The 16,227-nt window shown below is 36.2% G+C and overlaps 14 non-coding genes across 14 annotated transcripts; all 14 read right to left on the bottom strand.

Moving 5' to 3' along the window:
* Positions 1-85: 85 nt before the first annotated feature.
* On the bottom strand, positions 86-158 carry TRNAK-UUU (transfer RNA lysine (anticodon UUU)). Its single transcript has one exon. It is a non-coding gene; the product is annotated as a tRNA-Lys (tRNA).
* A 690-nt stretch (positions 159-848) lies between these two features.
* On the bottom strand, positions 849-921 carry TRNAK-UUU (transfer RNA lysine (anticodon UUU)). The gene has a single exon. It is a non-coding gene; the product is annotated as a tRNA-Lys (tRNA).
* Positions 922-1,503: 582 nt separating this feature from the next.
* On the bottom strand, positions 1,504-1,576 carry TRNAK-UUU (transfer RNA lysine (anticodon UUU)). The gene has a single exon. It is a non-coding gene; the product is annotated as a tRNA-Lys (tRNA).
* Positions 1,577-1,884: 308 nt separating this feature from the next.
* TRNAK-UUU (transfer RNA lysine (anticodon UUU)) lies at positions 1,885-1,957 on the bottom strand. The gene has a single exon. It is a non-coding gene; the product is annotated as a tRNA-Lys (tRNA).
* Positions 1,958-5,777: 3,820 nt separating this feature from the next.
* On the bottom strand, positions 5,778-5,850 carry TRNAK-UUU (transfer RNA lysine (anticodon UUU)). The gene has a single exon. It is a non-coding gene; the product is annotated as a tRNA-Lys (tRNA).
* Positions 5,851-7,087: 1,237 nt separating this feature from the next.
* Positions 7,088-7,160, bottom strand: TRNAK-UUU (transfer RNA lysine (anticodon UUU)). Its single transcript has one exon. It is a non-coding gene; the product is annotated as a tRNA-Lys (tRNA).
* A 1,344-nt stretch (positions 7,161-8,504) lies between these two features.
* On the bottom strand, positions 8,505-8,577 carry TRNAK-UUU (transfer RNA lysine (anticodon UUU)). The gene has a single exon. It is a non-coding gene; the product is annotated as a tRNA-Lys (tRNA).
* A 308-nt stretch (positions 8,578-8,885) lies between these two features.
* On the bottom strand, positions 8,886-8,958 carry TRNAK-UUU (transfer RNA lysine (anticodon UUU)). The gene has a single exon. It is a non-coding gene; the product is annotated as a tRNA-Lys (tRNA).
* A 1,464-nt stretch (positions 8,959-10,422) lies between these two features.
* Positions 10,423-10,495, bottom strand: TRNAK-UUU (transfer RNA lysine (anticodon UUU)). The gene has a single exon. It is a non-coding gene; the product is annotated as a tRNA-Lys (tRNA).
* A 308-nt stretch (positions 10,496-10,803) lies between these two features.
* On the bottom strand, positions 10,804-10,876 carry TRNAK-UUU (transfer RNA lysine (anticodon UUU)). Its single transcript has one exon. It is a non-coding gene; the product is annotated as a tRNA-Lys (tRNA).
* A 308-nt stretch (positions 10,877-11,184) lies between these two features.
* On the bottom strand, positions 11,185-11,257 carry TRNAK-UUU (transfer RNA lysine (anticodon UUU)). The gene has a single exon. It is a non-coding gene; the product is annotated as a tRNA-Lys (tRNA).
* A 602-nt stretch (positions 11,258-11,859) lies between these two features.
* Positions 11,860-11,932, bottom strand: TRNAK-UUU (transfer RNA lysine (anticodon UUU)). Its single transcript has one exon. It is a non-coding gene; the product is annotated as a tRNA-Lys (tRNA).
* Positions 11,933-12,621: 689 nt separating this feature from the next.
* TRNAK-UUU (transfer RNA lysine (anticodon UUU)) lies at positions 12,622-12,694 on the bottom strand. The gene has a single exon. It is a non-coding gene; the product is annotated as a tRNA-Lys (tRNA).
* A 583-nt stretch (positions 12,695-13,277) lies between these two features.
* Positions 13,278-13,350, bottom strand: TRNAK-UUU (transfer RNA lysine (anticodon UUU)). The gene has a single exon. It is a non-coding gene; the product is annotated as a tRNA-Lys (tRNA).
* Positions 13,351-16,227: the final 2,877 nt, after the last annotated feature.

The raw sequence follows: 16,227 nt of genomic DNA, 5'->3' as shown, positions 1-16,227 counted from the left end.
CATTTCAAAGTTATATTTATATATATTCACATATATACTGTGAATTCTTGGAACATGCTCAGTTTGTGACTTTTTTAAAAGTACTCGCCCGAACAGGGACTTGAACCCTGGACCCTCAGATTAAAAGTCTGATGCTCTACCGACTGAGCTATCCGGGCTTCGAAAGTTCCTGTAAGGATATAGTTGTGTGAGCTTTATAAAGATGGATGGCTTATGGGAATTGCAAATAGCTGCTGTGTGTTAATTTTCCTTGTTTCATTCATTTTTTTTTCTTTTAGTTGAATTTGGAATTTGTACAATTTCTCCAATATGTAAGGAAAACCACAGCTAATTTAGGCTTAAATTCCCCAGTTCAAGAAGAGTTTCAAATGAGTAGAAGACTTTTCTAACAAATTTCAAAGTTATATTTATATATGTACTGTGAATTCTTGGAACATGCTCAGTTTGTGACTGTTTTAAAAGTGCTCGCCCGAACAGGGACTTGAAGCCTGGACCCTCAGATTAAAAGTCTGATGCTCTACCGACTGAGCTATCCGGGCTTCGAAAGTTCCCTGTAAGGATATAGTTGTGTGAGCTTTATAAAGACGGATGGTTTATGGGAATTGCAAATAGCTGCTGTGTGTTAATTTTCCTTGTTTCATTCATTTTTTTTCTTTTAGTTGAATTTGGAATTTATACTATTTCTCCAATATGTAAGGAAAACCACAGCTAATTTAGGCTTAAATTCCCCAGTTCAAGAAGAGTTTCAAATGAGTAGAAGACTTTTTCTAACAAATTTCAAAGTTATATTTATATATGTACTGTGAATTCTTGGAACATGCTCAGTTTGTGACTGTTTTAAAAGTGCTCGCCCGAACAGGGACTTGAACCCTGGACCCTCAGATTAAAAGTCTGATGCTCTACCGACTGAGCTATCCGGGCTTCGAAAGTTCCTGTAAGGATATAGTTGTGTGAGCTTTATAAAGACGGATGGTTTATGGGAATTGCAAATAGCTGCTGTGTGTTAATTTTCCTTGTTTCATTCATTTTTTTTTCTTTTAGTTGAATTTGGAATTTATACTATTTCTCCAATATGTAAGGGAAACCACAGCTAATTTAGGCTTAAATTCCCCAGTTGAAGAAGAAATATTCTTTATGTCCTTCTGTTTTTCCTTTTTTTGATCATGTTCTCTTGATATGTAACTCAGAGGAATGAACAAGTTGAAGAAAGTCCAGATGTTCTGGTATTTATTTGAAGCAACATGACATTTTTCTTCTGCAAAACAAGTTTATTTTTCCTTGTCATTCCAAGCACTAGCTTGATATAACTTAAAGAACTAATAAATTCAGAAGACTTGCATAACCAACAACTGCATAATAAAAAGACAATGTAAAACACTTAGCATGAGTTTCAAATGAGTAGAAGACTTTTTCTAACACATTTCAAAGTTATATTTATATATATTCACATATATACTGTGAATTCTTGGAACATGCTCAGTTTGTGACTGTTTTAAAAGTGCTCGCCCGAACAGGGACTTGAACCCTGGACCCTCAGATTAAAAGTCTGATGCTCTACCGACTGAGCTATCCGGGCTTCGAAAGTTCCTGTAAGGATATAGTTGTGTGAGCTTTATAAAGACGGATGGTTTATGGGAATTGCAAATAGCTGCTGTGTGTTAATTTTCCTTGTTTCATTCATTTTTTTTCTTTTAGTTGAATTTGGAATTTATACTATTTCTCCAATATGTAAGGAAAACCAAGGCTAATTTAGGCTTAAATTCCCCAGTTCAAGAAGAGTTTCAAATGAGTAGAAGACTTTTTCTAACAAATTTCAAAGTTATATTTATATATGTACTGTGAATTCTTGGAACATGCTCAGTTTGTGACTGTTTTAAAAGTGCTCGCCCGAACAGGGACTTGAACCCTGGACCCTCAGATTAAAAGTCTGATGCTCTACCGACTGAGCTATCCGGGCTTCAAAAGTTCCTGTAAGGATATAGTTGTGTGAGCTTTATAAAGACGGATGGTTTATGGGAATTGCAAATAGCTGCTGTGTGTTAATTTTCCTTGTTTCATTCATTTTTTTTTCTTTTAGTTGAATTTGGAATTTATACTATTTCTCCAATATGTAAGGGAAACCACAGCTAATTTAGGCTTAAATTCCCCAGTTGAAGAAGAAATATTCTTTATGTCCTTCTGTTTTTCCTTTTTTTTTTTTTTTTTTTTTATTGAGGTTGTGCAAAAGTGTTACAACATATATGAAACAACACAACATAAAAACAAGTAGAAATAGTACATTACAGTTTGATAATTTCTATATAAGTAGAAGAGTGCAATTTTTAATATGTATAATCTTATAGAAAAGATTGGAACCTCTTTTTATAAATTAAAATGAATAGTGTGAATGGTCACTTCTGGGTTGGTAAGCTTAAAGTAAGTTAGCAATTAACATGGTATATAGAAACAAAAGGGATATTATTGGAGTATTACTCCACTGTGTAAATAGTATGGTAAAATATGTAGAAACAACAGTTTGGTTGCGGCATAGGCAAGAGAAGCCACATAGTTAACCCTCCAAGGGTAGGAGGTATATTATGAAGGGGTGGGGGGGGGGGAGGTGGTAAATTAAATACAATAACTACAGTATATTACTTGTGAAACTGTCAAACCATGGTGAACTAGCTTGAGGAAGATAAAGCATATCTCAAACATAAGGAACCAGTTTAGCAGTCAGTAAACTATAAATGTAGAGCTGGTACATGTGAGGCGAAATATAACAAGTAAATTGCTTATATTGATGGTTAAAACATTCGGTAGTTACTATGAAAACATCAATTTAAGACCAGACTTATTCGAACTACAGTATATTACTTGTGAAACTGTCAAACCATGGTGAACTAGCTTGAGGAAGATAAAGCATATCTCAAACATAAGGAACCAGTTTAGCAGTCAGTAAACTATAAATGTAGAGCTGGTACATGTGAGGCGAAATATAACAAGTAAATTGCTTATATTGATGGTTAAAACATTCGGTAGTTACTATGAAAACATCAATTTAAGACCAGGCTTATTCGTGTACATTAAACCCCCATATATCTCATAATAAGTGAAAAAAGGTGAGGGGTTAAAACCCACAGTTATCAACCCTGAGAGGTTGTGTAAAGCTACAAAGGGTGGTACATTGACAACACATTTGGAACCTATCAGGGTCAACACACATAAATAAACATAGGGGCTCTACAAAGACCATGGGTAAGTATCAGGGCTGGTAAAATAAAGTCTGGCCAGAAAGTGCGGGCAATCCAAATGGTGTATTATGTGTGCCAGGATGACTGTTCCATGAGAAGATATTTAAAATCACTTAGGCTCAGTAATATGTGTAAGAGGTGTACAGGGGGACATAATACAGTAAGCAGTAATTGTAAACGGAGAGAAGGACTACATGCATAGGGCTAATGTATGTAAAATGCAGGGAGGTCCACAATAGTATTATCAATGTGGGTCCAGCCCACTCTAGTAACTTTAACAAAAATCTGGCTGCATCACTACATACTACCCCTCATCAGTAGTAGCCATATCAGCAAATCCGCGAGTTTGCGCCCTAAAACTCTAAATAGAAATGGACAATAACCAAAGAACTATGGAAAAGGATAGCCTGCAACAATGAACTCTAATAAGGTAGCATGAGCTTTAAAACAAACATATGTGACCCACAATGATAGATGAAAGTCCAACAGTACATTGAAAGATCCTGGAAATGTTCAGCACTTAATATGAAACAATAATATCAGTGTTAGCATATTTGTCCCTCCTTATTTGCAAAGCACAATTAGTATCAAAGCAGGAGAGACAAACAGTAGGATATGCATCTTAACTTAACATCAGTGATAAACTATAAACATATAAAAGGTGTGTGTCCACAATGTGGTATATGACGCTTATACCAGGGAAAGTGTGATGGGGTCCTTCAAATAATAAGTGCAATTATTATTAACAGTCCAGTCCCAACATTTATTTAACCCATACCACTCCTGGGATATGTCTGTCTGAAAGGTGATGCGGAGAAGTAATGCATCAAACAGTGGGAAAGCAGGAGTCCACCGCCATGCCATCTCTGCACATCAAGACCTCCAACGGTAAGAGGAGCCGGCACAAACCTAACCAGCATCGCGTCTACTCGTCTGAGACCTCCATAAGGATCCAAGCACAGTCCAGATGCTTGAGCATGGGAAAAGCAAAGCAGCTCACACGCAGGAGCTCTGTTCGCTGGCCAAGGCAGGTATGTAGAGAGAGCGCTGAGTTCAACTCCTGTTTGACAGGACATGAGCTGATCGGGTGAGCAGCTCTCAAAAGCAGCAGCTTTTAAGGACTCAGGCAGCTTCGTTAGAGGTTCTGGGGTATGCGGTAGATGCTGGGGCCCCAAAGCATCCCCGCTCACACTTGCACTTTCACAACCGGTCAGGCATAGGCAAACTTCCTCCTGTACTTCACCGGTATTCACAGAAACAGAGACTCCGACCGGGACTGTGGTAAAAGTAGGTCTATAAGACTCTAGAAGCTTGCTTAGCTCGGCTAGGATCCAATGAGCGTCCACCATCTCATATGCAGAAGATTGGGGTAATAGTAAGAAATGTCTCATGTCACCTAGGAAAATATAGGTTAATCTGTAAAGGATATCTTCCTCACCATGTGGATAAGAAAATGGCCGCCATCCGCTCAGCCCCAGAGTAGGCCTCCGGTCCTAACTGGGATCAGCTGTATCAATGCCATATCAGGCCCTTCACCAAATAGTAAGCAGAAGTCTTATTATCTGTTCTCCGATAATTAGAGGAAGTAGGTTACTGTGAAAAGCTTTTTAAATCAATTTGTAAGCGATAGTAGCTGGAGCTGTAGAAATGTGCGTCCACTCTAATGCGTTGCTGGCTCCGCCCCCCTGTTTTTCCTTTTTTTGATCATGTTCTCTTGATATGTAACTCAGAGGAATGAACAAGTTGAAGAAAGTCCAGATGTTCTGGTATTTATTTGAAGCAACATGACATTTTTCTTCTGCAAAACAAGTTTATTTTTCCTTGTCATTCCAAGCACTAGCTTGATATAACTTAAAGAACTAATAAATTCAGAAGACTTGCATAACCAACAACTGCATAATAAAAAGACAATGTAAAACACTTAGCATAGCTGCTGTGTGTTAATTTTCCTTGTTTCATTCATTTTTTTTCTTTAAGGTGAATTTGGAATTTATACTATTTCTCCAATATGTAAGGAAAACCACAGCTAATTTAGGCTTAAATTCCCCAGTTCAAGAAGAGTTTCAAATGAGTAGAAGAATTTTTCTAACAAATTTCAACGTTATATTTATATATGTACTGTGAATTCTTGGAACATGCTCAGTTTGTGACCGTTTTAAAAGTGCTCGCCCAAACAGGGACTTGAACCCTGGACCCTCAGATTAAAAGTCTGATGCTCTACCGACTGAGCTATCCGGGCTTCGAAAGTTCCTGTAAGGATATAGTTGTGTGAGCTTTATAAAGACGGATGGTTTATGGGAATTGCAAATAGCTGCTGTGTGTTAATTTTCCTTGTTTCATTCATTTTTTTTCTTTTAGTTGAATTTGGAATTTATACTATTTCTCCAATATGTAAGGAAAACCACAGCTAATTTAGGCTTAAATTCCCCAGTTCAAGAAAAGTTTCAAATGAGTAGAAGACTTTTTCTAACAAATTTCAAAGTTATATTTATATATGTACTGTGAATTCTTGGAACATGCTCAGTTTGTGACTGTTTTAAAAGTGCTCGCCCGAACAGGGACTTGAACCCTGGACCCTCAGATTAAAAGTCTGATGCTCTACCGACTGAGCTATCCGGGCTTCGAAAGTTCCTGTAAGGAGATAGTTGTGTGCGCTTTATAAAGACGGATGGTTTATGGGAATTGCAAATAGCTGCTGTGTGTTAATTTTCCTTGTTTCATTCATTTTTTTTTCTTTTAGTTGAATTTGGAATTTATACTATTTCTCCAATATGTAAGGGAAACCACAGCTAATTTAGGCTTAAATTCCCCAGTTGAAGAAGAAATATTCTTTATGTCCTTCTGTTTTTCCTTTTTTTGATCATGTTCTCTTGATAAGTAACTCAGAGGAATGAACAAGTTGAAGAAAGTCCAGATGTTCTGGTATTTATTTGAAGCAACATGACATTTTTCTTCTGCAAAACAAGTTTATTTTTCCTTGTCATTCCAAGCACTAGCTTGATATAACTTAAAGAACTAATAAATTCAGAAGACTTGCATAACCAACAACTGCATAATGAAAAGACAATGTAAAACACTTAGCATGAATTTCAAATGAGTAGAAGACTTTTTCTAACAAATTTCAAAGTTATATTTATATATATTCACATATATACTGTGAATTCTTGGCACATGCTCAGTTTGTGACTGTTTTAAAAGTGCTCGCCCGAACAGGGACTTGAACCCTGGACCCTCTGATTAAAAGTCTGATGCTCTACCGACTGAGCTATCCGGGCTTCGAAAGTTCCTTTAAGGATATAGTTGTGTGAGCTTTATAAAGACGGATGGTTTATGGGAATTGCAAATAGCTGCTGTGTGTTAATTTTCCTTGTTTCATTCATTTTTTTTTCTTTTAGTTGAATTTGTAATTTATACTATTTCTCCAATATGTAAGGGAAACCACAGCTAATTTAGGCTTAAATTCCCCAGTTGAAGAAGAAATATTCTTTATGTCCTTCTGTTTTTCCTTTTTTTGATCATGTTCTCTTGATATGTAACTCAGAGGAATGAACAAGTTGAAGAAAGTCCAGATGTTCTGGTATTTATTTGAAGCAACATGACATTTTTCTTCTGCAAAAAAAGTTTATTTGTCCTTGTCATTGCAAGCACTAGCTTGATATAACTTAAAGAACTAATAAATTCAGAAGACTTGCATAACCAACAACTGCATAATAAAAAGACAATGTAAAAGACTTAGCATGAGTTTCAAATGAGTAGAAGACTTTTTCTAACACATTTCAAAGTTATATTTATATATATTCACATATATACTGTGAATTCTTGGAACATGCTCAGTTTGTGACTTTTTTAAAAGTACTCGCCCGAACAGGGACTTGAACCCTGGACCCTCAGATTAAAAGTCTGATGCTCTACCGACTGAGCTATCCGGGCTTTGAAAGTTCCTGTAAGGAGATAGTTGTGTGAGCTTTATAAAGACGGATGGTTTATGGGAATTGCAAATAGCTGCTGTGTGTTAATTTTCCTTGTTTCATTCATTTTTTTTCTTTTAGTTGAATTTGGAATTTATACTATTTCTCCAATATGTAAGGAAAACCACAGCTAATTTAGGCTTAAATTCCCCAGTTCAAGAAGAGTTTCAAATGAGTAGAAGACTTTTTCTAACAAATTTCAAAGTTATATTTATATATGTACTGTGAATTCTTGGAACATGCTCAGTTTGTGACTGTTTTAAAAGTGCTCGCCCAAACAGGGACTTGAAGCCTGGACCCTCAGATTAAAAGTCTGATGCTCTACCGACTGAGCTATCCGGGCTTCGAAAGTTCCTGTAAGGATATAGTTGTGTGAGCTTTATAAAGACGGATGGTTTATGGGAATTGCAAATAGCTGCTGTGTGTTAATTTTCCTTGTTTCATTCATTTTTTTTCTTTTAGTTGAATTTGGAATTTATACTATTTCTCCAATATGTAAGGAAAACCACAGCTAATTTAGGCTTAAATTCCCCAGTTCAAGAAGAGTTTCAAATGAGTAGAAGACTTTTTCTAACAAATTTCAAAGTTATATTTATATATGTACTGTGAATTCTTGGAACATGCTCAGTTTGTGACTGTTTTAAAAGTGCTCACCCGAACAGGGACTTGAACCCTGGACCCTCAGATTAAAAGTCTGATGCTCTACCGACTGAGCTATCCGGGCTTCGAAAGTTCCTGTAAGGATATAGTTGTGTGAGCTTTATAAAGATGGATGGTTTATGGGAATTGCAAATAGCTGCTGTGTGTTAATTTTCCTTGTTTCATTCATTTTTTTTTCTTTTAGTTGAATTTGGAATTTATACTATTTCTCCAATATGTAAGGGAAACCACAGCTAATTTAGGCTTAAATTCCCCAGTTGAAGAAGAAATATTCTTTATGTCCTTCTGTTTTTCCTTTTTTTGATCATGTTCTCTTGATATGTAACTCAGAGGAATGAACAAGTTGAAGAAAGTCCAGATGTTCTGGTATTTATTTGAAGCAACATGACATTTTTCTTCTGCAAAACAAGTTTATTTGTCCTTGTCATTCCAAGCACTAGCTTGATATAACTTAAAGAACTAATAAATTCAGAAGACTTGCATAACCAACAACTGCATAATAAAAAGACAATGTAAAAGACTTAGCATGAGTTTCAAATGAGTAGAAGACTTTTTCTAACACATTTCAAAGTTATATTTATATATATTCACATATATACTGTGAATTCTTGGAACATGCTCAGTTTGTGACTTTTTTAAAAGTACTCGCCCGAACAGGGACTTGAACCCTGGACCCTCAGATTAAAAGTCTGATGCTCTACCGACTGAGCTATCCGGGCTTCGAAAGTTCCTGTAAGGAGATAGTTGTGTGAGCTTTATAAAGACGGATGGTTTATGGGAATTGCAAATAGCTGCTGTGTGTTAATTTTCCTTGTTTCATTCATTTTTTTTCTTTTAGTTGAATTTGGAATTTATACTATTTCTCCAATATGTAAGGAAAACCAAGGCTAATTTAGGCTTAAATTCCCCAGTTCAAGAAGAGTTTCAAATGAGTAGAAGACTTTTTCTAACAAATTTCAAAGTTATATTTATATATGTACTGTGAATTCTTGGAACATGCTCAGTTTGTGACTGTTTTAAAAGTGCTCGCCCGAACAGGGACTTGAACCCTGGACCCTCAGATTAAAAGTCTGATGCTCTACCGACTGAGCTATCCGGGCTTCGAAAGTTCCTGTAAGGATATAGTTGTGTGAGCTTTATAAAGACGGATGGTTTATGGGAATTGCAAATAGCTGCTGTGTGTTAATTTTCCTTGTTTCATTCATTTTTTTTTCTTTTAGTTGAATTTGGAATTTATACTATTTCTCCAATATGTAAGGGAAACCACAGCTAATTTAGGCTTAAATTCCCCAGTTGAAGAAGAAATATTCTTTATGTCCTTCTGTTTTTCCTTTTTTTGATCATGTTCTCTTGATATGTAACTCAGAGGAATGAACAAGTTGAAGAAAGTCCAGATGTTCTGGTATTTATTTGAAGCAACATGACATTTTTCTTCTGCAAAACAAGTTTATTTTTCCTTGTCATTCCAAGCACTAGCTTGATATAACTTAAAGAACTAATAAATTCAGAAGACTTGCATAACCAACAACTGCATAATAAAAAGACAATGTAAAACACTTAGCATAGCTGCTGTGTGTTAATTTTCCTTGTTTCATTCATTTTTTTTCTTTAAGGTGAATTTGGAATTTATACTATTTCTCCAATATGTAAGGAAAACCACAGCTAATTTAGGCTTAAATTCCCCAGTTCAAGAAGAGTTTCAAATGAGTAGAAGAATTTTTCTAACAAATTTCAACGTTATATTTATATATGTACTGTGAATTCTTGGAACATGCTCAGTTTGTGACCGTTTTAAAAGTGCTCGCCCAAACAGGGACTTGAACCCTGGACCCTCAGATTAAAAGTCTGATGCTCTACCGACTGAGCTATCCGGGCTTCGAAAGTTCCTGTAAGGATATAGTTGTGTGAGCTTTATAAAGACGGATGGTTTATGGGAATTGCAAATAGCTGCTGTGTGTTAATTTTCCTTGTTTCATTCATTTTTTTTCTTTTAGTTGAATTTGGAATTTATACTATTTCTCCAATATGTAAGGAAAACCACAGCTAATTTAGGCTTAAATTCCCCAGTTCAAGAAAAGTTTCAAATGAGTAGAAGACTTTTTCTAACAAATTTCAAAGTTATATTTATATATGTACTGTGAATTCTTGGAACATGCTCAGTTTGTGACTGTTTTAAAAGTGCTCGCCCGTACAGGGACTTGAACCCTGGACCCTCAGATTAAAAGTCTGATGCTCTACCGACTGAGCTATCCGGGCTTCGAAAGTTCCTGTAAGGATATAGTTGTGTGAGCTTTATAAAGACGGATGGTTTATGGGAATTGCAAATAGCTGCTGTGTGTTAATTTTCCTTGTTTCATTCATTTTTTTTCTTTTAGTTGAATTTGGAATTTATACTATTTCTCCAATATGTAAGGAACACCACAGCTAATTTAGGCTTAAATTCCCCAGTTCAAGAAGAGTTTCAAATGAGTAGAAGACTTTTTCTAACAAATTTCAAAGTTATATTTATATATGTACTGTGAATTCTTGGAACATGCTCAGTTTGTGACTGTTTTAAAAGTGCTCGCCCGAACAGGGACTTGAACCCTGGACCCTCAGATTAAAAGTCTGATGCTCTACCGACTGAGCTATCCGGGCTTCGAAAGTTCCTGTAAGGATATAGTTGTGTGAGCTTTATAAAGACGGATGGTTTATGGGAATTGCAAATAGCTGCTGTGTGTTAATTTTCCTTGTTTCATTCATTTTTTTTCTTTTAGTTGAATTTGGAATTTATACTATTTCTCCAATATGTAAGGAAAACCACAGCTAATTTAGGCTTAAATTCCCCAGTTCAAGAAGAGTTTCAAATGAGTAGAAGACTTTTTCTAACAAATTTCAAAGTTATATTTATATATGTACTGTGAATTCTTGGAACATGCTCAGTTTGTGACTGTTTTAAAAGTGCTCGCCCGAACAGGGACTTGAACCCTGGACCCTCAGATTAAAAGTCTGATGCTCTACCGACTGAGCTATCCGGGCTTCGAAAGTTCTTGTAAGGATATAGTTGTGTGAGCTTTATAAAGACGGATGGTTTATGGGAATTGCAAATAGCTGCTGTGTGTTAATTTTCCTTGTTTCATTCATTTTTTTTCTTTTAGTTGAATTTGGAATTTATACTATTTCTCCAATATGTAAGGAAAACCACAGCTAATTTAGGCTTACATTCCCCAGTTCAAGAAGAGTTTCAAATGAGTAGAAGACTTTTTCTAACAAATTTCAAAGTTATATTTATATATGTACTGTGAATTCTTGGAACATGCTCAGTTTGTGACTGTTTTAAAAGTGCTCGCCCGAACAGGGACTTGAACCCTGGACCCTCAGATTAAAAGTCTGATGCTCTACCGACTGAGCTATCCGGGCTTTGAAAGTTCCTGTAAGGATATAGTTGTGTGCGCTTTATAAAGACGGATGGTCTATGGGAATTGCAAATAGCTGCCACAGCTAATTTAGGCTTAAATTCCCCAGTTCAAGAAGAGTTTCAAATGAGTAGAAGACTTTTTCTAACAAATTTCAAAGTTATATTTATATATGTACTGTGAATTCTTGGAACATGCTCAGTTTGTGACTGTTTTAAAAGTGCTCGCCCGAACAGGGACTTGAAGCCTGGACCCTCAGATTAAAAGTCTGATGCTCTACCGACTGAGCTATCCGGGCTTCGAAAGTTCCTGTAAGGATATAGTTGTGTGAGCTTTATAAAGACGGATGGTTTATGGGAATTGCAAATAGCTGCTGTGTGTTAATTTTCCTTGTTTCATTCATTTTTTTTCTTTTAGTTGAATTTGGAATTTATACTATTTCTCCAATATGTAAGGAAAACCACAGCTAATTTAGGCTTAAATTCCCCAGTTCAAGAAGAGTTTCAAATGAGTAGAAGACTTTTTCTAACAAATTTCAAAGTTATATTTATATATGTACTGTGAATTCTTGGAACATGCTCAGTTTGTGACTGTTTTAAAAGTGCTCGCCCGAACAGGGACTTGAACCCTGGACCCTCAGATTAAAAGTCTGATGCTCTACCGACTGAGCTATCCGGGCTTCGAAAGTTCCTGTAAGGATATAGTTGTGTGAGCTTTATAAAGACGGATGGTTTATGGGAATTGCAAATAGCTGCTGTGTGTTAATTTTCCTTGTTTCATTCATTTTTTTTCTTTTAGTTGAATTTGGAATTTATACTATTTCTCCAATATGTAAGGAAAACCACAGCTAATTTAGGCTTAAATTCCCCAGTTCAAGAAGAGTTTCAAATGAGTAGAAGACTTTTTCTAACAAATTTCAAAGTTATATTTATATATGTACTGTGAATTCTTGGAACATGCTCAGTTTGTGACTGTTTTAAAAGTGCTCGCCCGAACAGGGACTTGAAGCCTGGACCCTCAGATTAAAAGTCTGATGCTCTACCGACTGAGCTATCCGGGCTTCGAAAGTTCCTGTAAGGATATAGTTGTGTGAGCTTTATAAAGACGGATGGTTTATGGGAATTGCAAATAGCTGCTGTGTGTTAATTTTCCTTGTTTCATTCATTTTTTTTCTTTTAGTTGAATTTGGAATTTATACTATTTCTCCAATATGTAAGGAAAACCACAGCTAATTTAGGCTTAAATTCCCCAGTTCAAGAAGAGTTTCAAATGAGTAGAAGACTTTTTCTAACAAATTTCAAAGTTATATTTATATATGTACTGTGAATTCTTGGAACATGCTCAGTTTGTGACTGTTTTAAAAGTGCTCGCCCGAACAGGGACTTGAACCCTGGACCCTCAGATTAAAAGTCTGATGCTCTACCGACTGAGCTATCCGGGCTTCGAAAGTTCCTGGAAGGATATAGTTGTGTGAGCTTTATAAAGACGGATGGTTTATGGGAATTGCAAATAGCTGCTGTGTGTTAATTTTCCTTGTTTCATTCATTTTTTTTTTCTTTTAGTTGAATTTGGAATTTATACTATTTCTCCAATATGTAAGGGAAACCACAGCTAATTTAGGCTTAAATTCCCCAGTTGAAGAAGAAATATTCTTTATGTCCTTCTGTTTTTCCTTTTTTTGATCATGTTCTCTTGATAAGTAACTCAGAGGAATGAACAAGTTGAAGAAAGTCCAGATGTTCTGGTATTTATTTGAAGCAACATGACATTTTTCTTCTGCAAAACAAGTTTATTTTTCCTTGTCATTCCAAGCACTAGCTTGATATAACTTAAAGAACTAATAAATTCAGAAGACTTGCATAACCAACAACTGCATAATGAAAAGACAATGTAAAACACTTAGCATGAATTTCAAATGAGTAGAAGACTTTTTCTAACAAATTTCAAAGTTATATTTATATATATTCACATATATACTGTGAATTCTTGGAACATGCTCAGTTTGTGACTGTTTTAAAAGTGCTCGCCCGAACAGGGACTTGAACCCTGGACCCTCAGATTAAAAGTCTGATGCTCTACCGACTGAGCTATCCGGGCTTCGAAAGTTCCTGTAAGGATATAGTTGTGTGAGCTTTATAAAGACGGATGGTTTATGGGAATTGCAAATAGCTGCTGTGTGTTAATTTTCCTTGTTTCATTCATTTTTTTTCTTTTAGTTGAATTTGGAATTTATACTATTTCTCCAATATGTAAGGAAAACCACAGCTAATTTAGGCTTAAATTCCCCAGTTCAAGAAGAGTTTCAAATGAGTAGAAGACTTTTTCTAACAAATTTCAAAGTTATATTTATATATGTACTGTGAATTCTTGGAACATGCTCAGTTTGTGACTGTTTTAAAAGTGCTCGCCCGAACAGGGACTTGAACCCTGGACCCTCAGATTAAAAGTCTGATGCTCTACCGACTGAGCTATCCGGGCTTCGAAAGTTCCTGTAAGGATATAGTTGTGTGAGCTTTATAAAGACGGATGGTTTATGGGAATTGCAAATAGCTGCTGTGTGTTAATTTTCCTTGTTTCATTCATTTTTTTTTTCTTTTAGTTGAATTTGGAATTTATACTATTTCTCCAATATGTAAGGGAACCACAGCTAATTTAGGCTTAAATTCCCCAGTTGAAGAAGAAATATTCTTTATGTTCCTTCTGTTTTTCCTTTTTTTTTTTTTTTTTTTTTTTTTTTTTTTTTATTGAGGTTGTGCAAAAGTGTTACAACATATATGAAACAACACAACATAAAAACAAGTAGAAATAGTACATTACAGTTTGATAATTTCTATATAAGTAGAAGAGTGCAATTTTTAATATGTATAATCTTATAGAAAAGATTGGAACCTCTTTTTATAAATTAAAATGAATAGTGTGAATGGTCACTTCTGGGTTGGTAAGCTTAAAGTAAGTTAGCAATTAACATGGTATATAGAAACAAAAGGGATATTATTGGAGTATTACTCCACTGTGTAAATAGTATGGTAAAATATGTAGAAACAACAGTTTGGTTGCGGGCATAGGCAAGAGAAGCCACATAGTTAACCCTCCAAGGGTAGGAGGTATATTATGAAGGGGTGGGGGGGGGGGAGGTGGTAAATTAAATACAATAACTACAGTATATTACTTGTGAAACTGTCAAACCATGGTGAACTAGCTTGAGGAAGATAAGCATATCTCAAACATAAGGAACCAGTTTAGCAGTCAGTAAACTATAAATGTAGAGCTGGTACATGTGAGGCGAAATATAACAAGTAAATTGCTTATATTGATGGTTAAAACATTCGGTAGTTACTATGAAAACATCAATTTAAGACCAGACTTATTCGAACTACAGTATATTACTTGTGAAACTGTCAAACCATGGTGAACTAGCTTGAGGAAGATAAAGCATATCTCAAACATAAGGAACCAGTTTAGCAGTCAGTAAACTATAAATGTAGAGCTGGTACATGTGAGGCGAAATATAACAAGTAAATTGCTTATATTGATGGTTAAAACATTCGGTAGTTACTATGAAAACATCAATTTAAGACCAGGCTTATTCGTGTACATTAAACCCCCATATATCTCATAATAAGTGAAAAAAGGTGAGGGGTTAAAACCCACAGTTATCAACCCTGAGAGGTTGTGTAAAGCTACAAAGGGTGGTACATTGACAACACATTTGGAACCTATCAGGGTCAACACACATAAATAAACCATAGGGGCTCTACAAAGACCATGGGTAAGTATCAGGGCTGGTAAAATAAAGTCTGGCCAGAAAGTGCGGGCAATCCAAATGGTGTATTATGTGTGCCAGGATGACTGTTCCATGAGAAGATATTTAAAATCACTTAGGCTCAGTAATATGTGTAAGAGGTGTACAGGGGGACATAATACAGTAAGCAGTAATTGTAAACGGAGAGAAGGACTACATGCATAGGGCTAATGTATGTAAAATGCAGGGAGGTCCACAATAGTATTATCAATGTGGGTCCAGCCCACTCTAGTAACTTTAACAAAAATCTGGCTGCATCACTACATTACTACCCCCTCATCAGTAGTAGCCATATCAGCAAATCCGCGAGTTTGCGCCCTAAAACTCTAAATAGAAATGGACAATAACCAAAGAACTATGGAAAAGGATAGCCCTGCAACAATGAACTCTAATAAGGTAGCATGAGCTTTAAAACAAACATATGTGACCCCACAATGATAGATGAAAGTCCAACAGTACATTGAAAGATCCTGGAAATGTTCAGCACTTAATATGAAACAATAATATCAGTGTTAGCATATTTGTCCCCTCCTTATTTGCAAAGCACAATTAGTATCAAAGCAGGAGAGACAAACAGTAGGATATGCATCTTAACTTAACATCAGTGATAAACTATAAACATATAAAAGGTGTGTGTCCACAATGTGGTATATGACGCTTATACCAGGGAAAGTGTGATGGGGTCCTTCAAATAATAAGTGCAATTATTATTAACAGTCCAGTCCCAACATTTATTTAACCCATACCACTCCTGGGATATGTCTGTCTGAAAGGTGATGCGGAGAAGTAATGCATCAAACAGTGGGAAAGCAGGAGTCCACCGCCATGCCATCTCTGCACATCAAGACCTCCAACGGTAAGAGGAGCCGGCACAAACCTAACCAGCATCGCGTCTACTCGTCTGAGACTCCATAAGGATCCAAGCACAGTCCAGATGCTTGAGCATGGGAAAAGCAAAGCAGCTCACACGCAGGAGCTCTGTTCGCTGGCCAAGGCAGGTATGTAGAGAGAGCGCTGAGTTCAACTCCTGTTTGACAGGACATGAGCTGATCGGGTGAGCAGCTCTCAAAAGCAGCAGCTTTTAAGGACTCAGGCAGCTTCGTTAGAGGTTCTGGGGTATGCGGTAGATGCTGGGGCCCCAAAGCATCCCCGCTCACACTTGCACTTTCACA

Source organism: Bombina bombina, chromosome 4 (assembly GCF_027579735.1).
Source record: "Bombina bombina isolate aBomBom1 chromosome 4, aBomBom1.pri, whole genome shotgun sequence".
NCBI lineage: Eukaryota > Metazoa > Chordata > Amphibia > Anura > Bombinatoridae > Bombina > Bombina bombina.
Note: the sequence above shows the minus strand (reverse complement) of the source record. Positions and strands in the feature narration are given on the sequence as shown.